We start from the raw sequence: 12196 nt of genomic DNA, 5'->3' as shown, positions 1-12196 counted from the left end.
ACAAAAAAGTATTTGGCTTGAGGCTTTGGCTTTACAATAGGAAAGGAACACCATTATGCAATTAGTAAAAGTTCACCTCGGATCCATTTTAAAGCCAGTGGGTACCTCTTTAAAAGTCAAAAAGTCAGATACTCACCTAAGGAGAGGGAAGGCTCGGTCCTAATGAGCCTTCCCTCTCCTCTCCCGGTGCCCTCGGTGCTGCGCTGGATCCCCCGTTCGCGTCTGCCGCCGCAGGGACTTCGGAGGTCTTCGGGAGCACTCGGGGTTCCGAAGACGGGCCGCTCCATACTACGCACGCTCGAGTGCGTCATAGAGGGCACTCGCGCATGCGTAGTATGGAGCGGCCCGTTTTCGGGGCTTCCGAAAGCTCCATTCGGCTGCGGAAGTGGCAGTATTTGACCGAACTGGTCGAATACTGCCACGGGGGATCCTACGCGGGACCGGGCACCGGGAGAGAAGAGGGAAGGCTCATTAGGACCGAGCCTCCCCTCTCCTTAGGTGATTATCTGACTTTTTTATTTTTAAAATGGTAAACATTCACTTTAAGTTCCTTTTTTAAGACTCAACTGGGTCTTGAAAATCCACCTGTTGTCTTGTAATTACTTGCTGCAGATATGATTTGTATTGATGCTTGCATCATAAATTCTTATTATTTTTCTTTTTGTATAAAAGTATAGTATAAAAACAGCCATTATTAAACCTTCTCTGTCCTCTTGAAGGGTACCCGAAGTGACATGATGAGGTATGGACAGTTGCATAATTTGCATTGAACTAGGCTGCTTTCCTTTTGTTTGTTTTTCTCACTTTAGGCTACTTTCACACCAAGACATTGCGTTTTAGGGGACGTTATGGTCGCATAACGTGCCCCTAACGCAGCGCCTGGTGTTGTTGAAGCAGGACGCCAGAGTGATCTGCGTTATGCAGCTCTTTGTGCACTCTGTGTGTCTCTGTGGCGCTGATTGGCTGGGGAAACATCTTAAACAATCTTCATTCAGCTGAGACTATAAAAAATGGAATCTAATGTATTTAGTTTTTTTAACACAAAATAAGACTGTGGGATGCCTATTTTGTAGTTATATACGGAATTGTTTATCTCATCAGTTTATATTTAGTTCAGGGTAGCTTTAAGCTGCACTACAATGAAATACTTGCTGTGGTGTTACCTCCTTGGTGATTGCTCGAGAACCAAAGTTCATGTGGTACATGTACCCCTGGGGGTAATTGAGTTTAGTTGAACTTGTCATAGTTAATCTATTACCATGAGTTTTAGTTTTAAAAAATGATGAATCTTGTTTAACTTAGCCTGATTATCGTATTTTCGGCCATATAAAATGCACCTAGGTGTGTCCATGTTCCAGAAGCGACTTGTACATGTTCTCCCACAAATGGATCCTCCTGTGCGCCATATTTCTCCCCATCTTTGCTACGGTGTCCTTATGTGTGACCCATGTCTCCTCATGTGTGACCCATGTTTTCTCCTGTGTGGCTTGTGTCTCCCCCATGTGTCCTTCTGTGTGGCTTATGTCTCCCCCATGTGTCCTACTGGCTGGTGTCTCCCCCATGTGTCCTTCTGTGTGGCTTGTGTCTCCCCATGTATCCTTCTTTGTGGCTTTTGTCTCCCCATTTGTCCTTCTTTGTGGCTTTTGTCTCCCCATGTGTCCTTTGTGGCTTGTCTCCCCCATGTGTCCTTCTTTGTGGCTTATGTCTCCCCCATGTGTCCTCCAGTGTGGCTTAATGATCACGTCATCATTAGAAGCCCATCACTAGGGTAACCCACATGGAGGAGACGGAGATCTGCATTCCCCCGGGGCATGGCAGATTAGGTAAACTGGCTGCCGCTGCACACATATGGGGGGGGGGGGGGGTAAGTCTGGGATTTCCCTGCCTTTGCCGTATAAGATGCAGGGACTTTTTCTCCCCATTTTTGGGGAGAAAACGTGTGTCTCATATGGGGAAAATACGATTGGTATTGCCAGTTAAAAGCATAAAAGATTAGATAAATACTGAGTACTCCTAACAACTATAAAGTCATGAGTACTTGAAGTGTTATTCATAAGAGGGGGATGCTTGGGAAAAACCATCATTAAAGTATGCCTAAGGTGGAGGGGTGTGTCCGCCACGCAAACACGCTGGACGTGTAGAGAGAGAGCTCTGAGGAAAACCTCCAAAGTAAAGCTTTCCAAAGTATTTTGGGACACAGTGCCGATCCCTAAACATGTCAGAGGAGGCGATGGAAGTGGGAGCGGTGAAGAAGGGCACCAAGCGGCAGCTGAAACCGCAGAAGTTACCGGAGTTATTTGCCGGCATTCACGCACGCAATAGAGGCAAAGATGGCGCCGGCGAGAGGGGGAAGGCCAGCGATTCCACCCCAGCTGAGATCCAGCGCTCGGCTAACCCCGGTACAACACAAGAAGGGGACTCCTCGGATAGTGGCTCACCGGTGGCTAGAAGTCCGGCTAAATCCAAAACAAAGGCTGGCAGAGGCAGAAGACCAGGTAGGCCCAGCGGCCATCTTAGAGCCTGCTGTTTTTATCACACACTCAGAGTCAGCGCTAGAGCAATTCCCAGCCACAGAACAAGCTGTAACCCAAAGTTATATGAAAGACTTGATAATGTCTCTCAAATCCTCTCTCTCCTCTGATATACTGCAAATCACCAATAAATTACAGCAATCAGTCAGTCTCTTAGGAGACAGAGTTGCAGATGTGGAATCCAGTGTCTCAGCTCTAACCACAGAATTTAATAAAGCAGTAGACTGCATAGAGGAGAACCATAATGATGTTACATGGTTAAAAGCTAAAGCAGCAGACCTAGAGGACAGAAACAGGAGATCTAACCTGAAACTGAGAGGGATAGCAGAAGCTGTATCAACCTCCCAGCTGAAAGATCTCATAAAGAAAATCGTCCATTCCGCGCTGTCTCACCTAACCGACATCGAGCTCTGCATAGAAAGAGCCCACAGACTACCCCGACCCAGCCACCTGCCTGACTCCACACCGAGAGACGTCATCTGTAACTTCCAATTCTATCACGCAAAAGAAGAATTGATGCATTACTTAAAGGGAATGTCCAAGCAAAATAAAAAAATGAGTTTCACTTACCTGGGGCTTCTACCAGCCCCATGCAGCCATCCTGTGCCCTCCTAGTCACTCACTGTTGCTCCAGTCCCCCGCTGGCAGCTTGCCGACCTCAGAGGTCGGAGGGACACATTGCGTACATTTCTACGCATTCCCGCTAGTGCAGGAACATTAACACATACATTTTTACGCATTACTAGTTAAATGCGTAAAAATTTACGCATGGAACCAGTAACGCGTAAAAATGTATGTGTTAATGTTCCTGCACTAGCGGGAATGCGTAAAAATGTACGCAATGCGTCCCGCCGACACCGAGGTCGGCAAGCTGCCAGCGGGGGACAGGAGCAGCAGTGAGTGACTAGGAGGGCACAGGATGGCTGCATGGGGCTGGTAGAAGCCCCAGGTAAGTGAAACTATTTTTTTTTATTTTGCTTGGACATTCCCTTTAAGGCAACATGGGTCTCTGCCAGACCCCTACAAGGACATTACTTTATACGCTGACCTATTGCAAGCTACGTTAGCAAAAAGGAGATCACTGTGGCCCATAACGAATGCTCTTCGAAACAAGAACATCCCATATAAATGGGGATTCCCCACTAAATTGCTAATCAACAAAGAGGGGAAAGTCTTGGCCGTTTCCAACCCAGAGGAAGGAATAAAGCTACTGACCACATGGGGAATCCAAGTTAGTCATATTTCTCCTAAGCCACAGCGACAGCAACGCTCCTCCAAAATTCAACCAGAATGGCACCCAGCCACTTGATTATCGACAGGAGGTTCTTCCTAGATGTCACCCTAGCTCTCTAGAAGGTGGATATAATGATGTTGGACGAGAAAATTCACCTTCCTCCCCCCCTGATAGATGATAGGAGCAATACCTTTCGGTGGTTGTTCTCGACTTTAACCGTTATCCTGTTGTTAGTTCCCAATCCTCTGATGCACCAAGCTGTTTCTGTGGGGAAATACTTTAGCTACCTGCTGCTAATCCCTGGGCGCCTCTTTTTCCTATCCCCATCCCCTCCTAATAGGATCCACAGTATCTACAATGTCACAAAGTTCTTCAGCTACTATCACAAACCTTTCCTCTGGCTCTACAATGCTTAAATTTACATCAATTAACGTCAAGGGTCTCAACAATCCAGTTAAGAGACATGTTTTATGGAAGGAAGCCACAAATCTACACACAGACATCCTATTTGCCCAAGAAACTCACTTCAAAGAAGGCAAAGTGTCCAGATGTTCTCATCCCTGCTATCCCCATATTATCCTAAACAACTTCGAAAAGAAGAAGAGAGGAGTCCTTATTGCCTTCCACAAAGACTTGGATGTAAACATTAAAGCAATAGAGAAGGATCCACAAGGCCGGTATATTTTGATCGAATGCTCTGTGGACAATACCAACTACACTCTCCTAAACCTCTATGCCCCTAACAATAGCCAACTTAAATTTCTTCGAAATCTCTTATCTAAGGTTAAAAGATCACCTACCTCCAGCCTGGTAATAGGAAGAGACTTTAACTCTATTTATGATAGTAAACTAGATTCAACAAACCCCCAGACCAAAACTTACAAACAATTCCCCACACTGCTAGCAGGATTGGACTTCTATGATCCATGGAGAGCAACACATGGTGCAGAAAAAGATTTTACCTTTTTTTCCCTCGGTACATCGTACTTACACTAGGATCGATTTTTTTTTTTCCTGGTAGACACACTGCAAAAAATTCAGAATGCCAAAATACATTCCATCACCTGGTCAGACCATGCTCCAATCAGTTTACAACTGGGAGGCCAACCTGACACTAGCAGACCACTTTGGCGACTAAATAACTCTTTATTACTATCAGAAACAAATAAAAAGCTGATCTCAAAAAAAATATCAGAATATTTCGAATTCAATTCATCCACGGAAATTGGAGAATCTGTAATTTGGTCAGCCCATAAGGCTGTTCTTAGAGGGGATTTAATCAAATTAGGAACCCAAACAAAAAAAGCCAAAACGAGGGAAATAGATCTAATTCTTTTAAAAATTAGAATTGCTGAAGCCTCCCAGAAAGCTGCCCCAACAACTAATCAGAGAGTATTATTTGATCTTAGGCAAGATCTTAGAATAGCGCTATCTTCAGAATATGATTTCAGAATCTCTAAATTAAAATGCACTCATTATCACCAAGATAATAAAGCAAGCCCACTATTAGCTAAAATTATCAAAAATAAACAAGCAAAAACTAAAATCTTAAAACTGTCCCATCCCTTCACGCATCGAGTGCTATCTAACCCCCAGCACATAGCCGATGCCTTTAGTGATTACTATGGGAAACTATACAATTTAAAAGATGACCCAACCACTTTCCAACCCAATAAAAACCTAATTTCTGAATTTTTAGCGAAATTAAACCTGCCCCAGATCTCACCCCCTCAAGCTGAACTCCTGAGCACCCCTATCACAGTTTCAGGAGTACTCAAGACGATCAAGATCTCAAAAAACAATAAAGCCCCCGGACCGGATGGCTTCAGCAATGAGTATTTTAAAACCTTTGCCACTCTCTTAGCCCCAAGCCTTACAAAGGTCTTTAATAACTTCATGCACTCGGGTAAGATCCCTCAAGAGTTCACTAAAGCAGTTATAACAGTACTCCCTAAGATGGGTAAGGACCCCATGTGTACCTCTAACTACCGTCCAATTTCCTTACTGAATTGTGACCTAAAACTCTATTCAAAGATTTTGGCTAACAGACTATTTGATTTGTTGCCTGAGGTGATTGCACTGGACCAGGTGGGCTTCACCAAAGGTAGGCAAGCAGCAGATGGGACGAGACGAGTACTAAATCTACTTTACAAAGTGGAATCCTCCCGAAGGCCTTCTCTGCTCCTAGCTTTGGATGCAGAGAAGGCCTTCGATAGGGTGCACTGGGAATTTTTGGAGGCAGTCTTGAGCAAATTTGGGATTTATGGGAACTTCCATCAAGCCATATTGGCTTTTATATAAAACTCCTACGGCTTGTGTTAATGTGTCTGGATTTGTATCTAAAACCTTTACTATTTCTAACGGAACCCGGCAGGGGTGCCCCTTGTCATCGCTAATATTTGTTTTAATAATGGAAACGTTGGCAGAGTAAATCCCTATGAATCCATACATCACGGGTATCACTTGTAATACACAAGAATCAGAAATCAATCTCTTTGCAGATGATGTCTTAATCACCATGGAAAACCCTTCTGAATCATTACCAGCAGTATATAAAGCTCTTCTAGAATTCTCCAAGGTCTCACTATATAAGGTGAACGACCACAAATCTACGCTAATGGGCATAAACTTACCAGATTCACTAAAAAATAAGATCTCTAAAGAATATCCCTTCCCATGGGCAAAAGTGGGCATAATTTACTTAGGGATTACAATACCCTCATCTACCAAAAGGGTATACTCTGCCAACTTCCCACCACTGTTACAAATTATTAAAGAAGACTTAACACGACTACTTCCGCACGAGTTTTCTCTGACCAGTAGAATAGCAGTGTATAAAATGTTTGTGTTCCCTAAGATCCTGTACTATTTCCGAACGATACCGATAACTTTACCATCTCAATTCTTCAAAGCCTTAAATTCGTTAGTATCCCAATATATATGGAGATCTAAGAAGCACAGACTCTCTAACCAAACTTTATCCACCCCAAACAAGTTAGGAGGTTTTGGTCTGCCCAACCCCAACAATATCAACTCGCCTCTTTGCTAGATATGTCCCAATTCTGGTGGAACAATGCCCCAACTAAACCCTGGGCCCAATTAGAAAAGAACCTCTCAAATATCCCCCTTCAAGACATTATTTATTTAAATTTAATGGGTATTCCACTAAACACTCAGCTGCATCCCTTTATAGGGGCAACCGCGTCAGCATGGAAACAAGTCAATAGCCTGAACCTGACCTCAGATAAAATGTCCACAATTAAAATCCCCATCCAAACTCTCAAATCTATCATCCCCAACTTAAATATTTCCAGGTGGATAGAATCTGGGATCTCAAATCTGAATGATATCATAGATAATAACCAACTCCAGTCATTCTCCTTCCTAAAGTGGAAATACAAGCTCCCTGACTCGGAGCAATACAGTTACTACCAGATAGCCCACTTTAACAAAAAAAGACCTTTACGTATACCTAAATTCCCTACAGACCTTTGGACCTTTTTGACCATCCCCACTAAACGACAAAAGGGTATAACCTTACGGTACTCCTGGATTACTAAAAATACGGTAGTATCTCCAATCTAGATAAATATATAAAAACCTGGGAAACCGGCCTGAACTCGTCAATAAGCTTGACAGGGGTGACTAGAGCCATTACAAAGATCAGGAAATACTCGAAGTGCGCTTCCCACATCGAAACAGTTCAGAAAATCCTGACGAAATGGTATTACATCCCAATCAGGCTCTCTAAATTTTCCACAAACACTACTCCATTATGTTGGAGACAGTGCTCCCACACAGGAACTCTAGTGCATCTCTTATGGGATTGCCCTAAAATATGTCCCTTCTGGGAGGAAATGGAAACTATATTGTCTAAATTGCTAGACACTAACTTTAAACTATCACCCAAAATGGCCCTATTCTCTACGGATATGGACCAACTCCCCAAAAATTTGGGATTGGTCTCCACTCATATTCTATGTATTGCTCGCCAACTGATAGTGTCCAACTGGAAACAAACTGATAGACCTAATGTCAACCAACTACTAAACACACTTAAATTCAATCTCCAAATGGAAAAACTTTTCAAACTCCGCAACAATCAAAATATATACTTAGACAATTGGACTTTTAACTGGAATAGGTTGACACCTTAAACATAAAATAAGACCCAATAGTTATTTAATAAAAAGCATAGTATACCTGAGAACTCTAAGGAAACGATACTTATGGATCCTGCCTACCGACACCCCTTCCCTTCCCCCCCTAGATCCCACCTTTCCTCCTGGTTGAGGTGTCCCTTTCCCTCCTTGAACTGTAACCCCAGCTACCACTGATGGGAGAGACTGGGGCTTTACAGTGTTTCGTCAAAAAAAAAAAAAAAAGAACCAAAGCAGTTAGCAAGTATTATTAGTTGCACAGATAATGGGAACTCTTAGTTTAACCCAAACCAACCATAATGCGAGATGTATAACCTTATGATTAATGGTTTATTAGTTGTAAGTAGAGTTTGGGATAATGTTCAATCATCTCAATTATCTTGTAGTAGTCTGTCTCCAAATTCATGTAAACTAGGCTTTAGTATCATGGTCTTTGTGTCTTTTAAACTCTATGTAGAGTATACTGTTTGTATTGAGTAAGCAATGTATATTACCACATGTATGTTCAGAGTTAAAAATGTTATAAAAATCTCTTGATCAAAAAAAAGTATGCCTAAGGTGGACCTCAGGTTAAAAACCACATACTTGCCTAGCAAGAGTGAAGCCCCTGGATCCTGTAAATGCTTCCCACGCCATCCTCTGGTCCTTTGTTCCTTCTTGGGGACCCCCCCCAAAGAAATCCAACGAGGAGCACCGCCCGTACCTTCCAGAGGGTCCCGGCAAGTAGTACACAGGATCCGTCTACAGGATTTAAAGGGAACCTTAAAGGAATACTTAAGTGAAAAAAAAAATGATCTTTACTCACCCGGGACATCCCTCAGCCCCCTGAAGCTGTATGGTGCCCTCGCAGCTCCGCTCCGATCGTCCTGTCCCCGCCAGCGGCTACTTCCGGGTTTGGCGACAGCCGCCGACAGGCTGGGAACCTGGCTGATTCTCCGCGTTCCCAGCCGCTATATCACCCTCTATGCTGCTATAGCGTATATATATCAGCACTTAAGTATTCCTTTAACCGAAGTAGGAAAAAATAGTTACCTGGGGCATCTTCCCGCGTAGTCACTCACGGATCCTCCAGTCCCCCGCCGCCAGCTAGTTTCGTTATCGCCACTGCTCATGCATGGCTCTTGCCGCGAGCATCCTCAATCGTGCTCCAGTCGCTGGGACCGTCCTGCGCTCGCACAGTATGTACGCTTACTGCGCATGTGCAGGATGGCCACGATGACGGGAGCATGATTGAGGATGCGCGCAGGAAGGGCCTCGAAATTAGCTTGCGGCAGGGGATCAGAGGACCCCTTAAAAGAGAAAACCTAAGTGTCCTTAAATGAAAATACATGAACTATTGAACTCCCTCTGCTCACAGAAGTTGTGTTCTGCCAGGAAAACCTTTATGGCTGTAATTAGCTTATCATTGAGGTTTGCTATATTCCCAACAAGGTACCGACAAGACCGAAGCTGTCACTTCCCTGCCTAAAAATGTACTCTTTCTGGCACCTATAGTTTCAGGTACACTTTAACATTCTGTGTTTACAAATTAGCTGCTCTGCCGTGGCACAGTAGATTCCTGAGCTGACACAGCTGAGACATCAAATTATGTTGGTGAATTAGACAGCTAAACTCACTAAATACATACAGGGTGCATTTCTGTATGTTTTCATTCTGTCCTGTGCAAGAGTTTAGGTCCACTTTAACCAAGGAGTGCCCCCCCCCCCCCCCAGGCCCCCGGGCTATTGCTACTCCCCTGCTTCCCCAAATTACAAAATATTTTATTTGCCATTCTGTACAGCATTTCCCTAGTTCCTGGCTCAATGGGACATAATGGAAATTTTCACAGATGAGGAAAAAAGGATAGCAATAAAAATCCAAGAGAGATTCTAGCCTTATTACAGTGTCCTGAACTTAAATCATTTTTCCCTGGAATTGTGCTGCAAAGCCCATCTAAACCTTCCTCCATAAAAGGGATGCCAGGGCTTAAATAGCTTATGGTTTATAAGCCTTTGGAGGCTTCTATGGCTAAAGGTTTTAGCTGGTCTTTAATGTGAACCATAAATTGAAATGACTGCCCTGCAGCTCTGTTCACTAGCAAGGCGGATCATTTACACAACAGAAAGAAAACAAACAGTGCTTTGTTGGTGTTGAGGTTTTCTAGTCATATCCAATGTTGTCTTGCGTCATTGTGTGTCTGATTGTACAGAGAGGGTTTGATAATGCTGACTACATCCAGTCTTCTGGAACCTGAACCTTATCTTTATGTTGGCAGTATGTGTGCGTGAACACAAATCATAGTGTGTGTGTGTATGTGTGTGTGAACACAAATCAGTGTGTGTGTGTACAGTTCATGATATACATAAGCAAGTGAAGCTACTTAGGTATTTACATATAAACAGTCTCTACATTCCAGAGTTCCTAAAGGATTTTTCAGGTTTGTTGACAAATGTTATTCACTGGATTGTTTCAAAATTCTTCTTCTGGTTAACCTTAACTTAAATCAAACCTAAAAGGGAAAAAAAAGTATGATATAATGAATTGTTTGAGCAGTACGAATAAGGAATAGAATGTTATTAGCAAAGAAAAGTCTCCTATTTTTATTTTCATTTATAGCTTATTTTTATTTATTTATATAAAATTGCATAATTCTGTCAATGTTGCAGTTTTAGAAATCGCAGAAATAATGACCCTTTGAACTATCCTGCAGTGAACCCTTATCTCAAGCTGTCTTACTGTTTCTTTGCTCTTTAAGTGCTTCAAAAAACAGTACTGTATACGATCCAGTGGGTCAAAGAGCTCAGAAAAGCTCTTTTGTAAAGATAACTGAAGATTTTTTTTTTCTAACGCTTCCTGTACTGGAAAACAATATGAGACTCTTTTCTTTGCTACATATGTTATATTTCTTAGCTGTACTACTCATTCACTCAATTCATTATACCATACATGTATTTTCGCTTCAGGTTTGCTTTAAGCCTGGTAACTACATCTACTGTTGATTGGCCAATAACTGGCCAATTTTACTACTTCCATGTAGTTTAAGGGCTTACCTACATAATAATTTCATAGTTTTTAAAATCTTTGTGCCCTTGGGCAATGATTGGACAATCAAAATTGGATGTATGTATACACTTTTACTTATACTGAAATATATATGTGTGTGTGTATGTGTGTGTATATATATATATATATATATATATATATATATATATATATATATATATATATGTGTGTGTGTATGTAAAAAGCTGTGGGTTTGGTTTCTTAAGCTTTGTACACATACTCAGTTATGAGTGGAAGTGGTCAAGCTGGCCAATCAAAATTGGATGTGTGTATGCCATAGACTGATGGAGCTGTGGATCTTAAAGGACCAAATAAAATACGTGTAAACACATACAACTATGAAGTAAGTTCCTCCCAGAGTAAAATGAGTTGTTAATTACTTTTCTCCTATGTTGCTGTCACTTACAGTAAGAAGTAGAGATCTGAAAGAACCGACAGGTTTTGGCTTAGTCCATATCCTCATGGGGAATTCTCACCATGGCCTTTATTTTTTATAAAGACAGTCCCTGAAAAGGATTTATAAAAAAATACTGACCAGCCTCCTGCTCGCTGTACACTATTTTGCCAGTTGGATGGAGCAACTGCCAAAGTGCTTTTGAAAATAAAGAAAACCCTGAGAAGCCCCCCCCCCCCTCATGAGGAGTTGCGCTAGTCCAAAACCTGTCAGTTCCTTCAGATTTCTACTAACTATTGTAAGTGAGAACAAGAACAACATAGGACAGAAGTCATTTATAGCTCATTTTACTTTTTTCGCGATAGTGGTCCTTTAAATGAAAGCTGACCGAGGAAGCTTCAAGAATCTTTAGCATCTCTCTGGGCTTTGACAGTAGAAAAAAAACTGCCCCAGAATGCACAGAGGCTGGTGCTCAGCTTAGGTCTGTAAAGATCTTCAGAATCAAAAAGGTATTAAGGCTGGAATCGTGTTTTATTTAGTGTGTAAAACTGATCATATATCATTTTTAAGGACACTCTTGCTTCTAGTATGACTTCCGGCTTAAAGGCATAAAGAATCCTTTCTAACTGCACTCGGTAAACAAATATACAAACCAGATGCAAGGATCTGAACAGCTCTCGTATCATTCTCAAAGTGCTTTGCTAAAGTTCAAGTTGACTGGCTTTCAGCTCACGCTGTTTCATCCTCATTTCAGCTCTGACAGGAAAAAATGATCCTTCAATTTGTGCTCCACTGAAATGCTAGCAGGCTGTTTGGGTTTTTTTTTTTTTTTTTT

At 42.3% G+C, this 12196-nt stretch overlaps 1 protein-coding gene across 1 annotated transcript in view; it reads left to right on the top strand.

The window, feature by feature from the left end:
- The window catches only part of ATP6V1H (ATPase H+ transporting V1 subunit H), a 148075-nt gene that overhangs the window by 23708 nt on the left and 112171 nt on the right, over nucleotides 1–12196 (top strand). The gene's annotated exons all lie outside the window — the stretch shown is intronic.

This window comes from Hyperolius riggenbachi, chromosome 5 (assembly GCF_040937935.1).
Source record: "Hyperolius riggenbachi isolate aHypRig1 chromosome 5, aHypRig1.pri, whole genome shotgun sequence".
Lineage (NCBI taxonomy): Eukaryota > Metazoa > Chordata > Amphibia > Anura > Hyperoliidae > Hyperolius > Hyperolius riggenbachi.
This window is presented reverse-complemented; position numbering and strand designations above follow the sequence as displayed.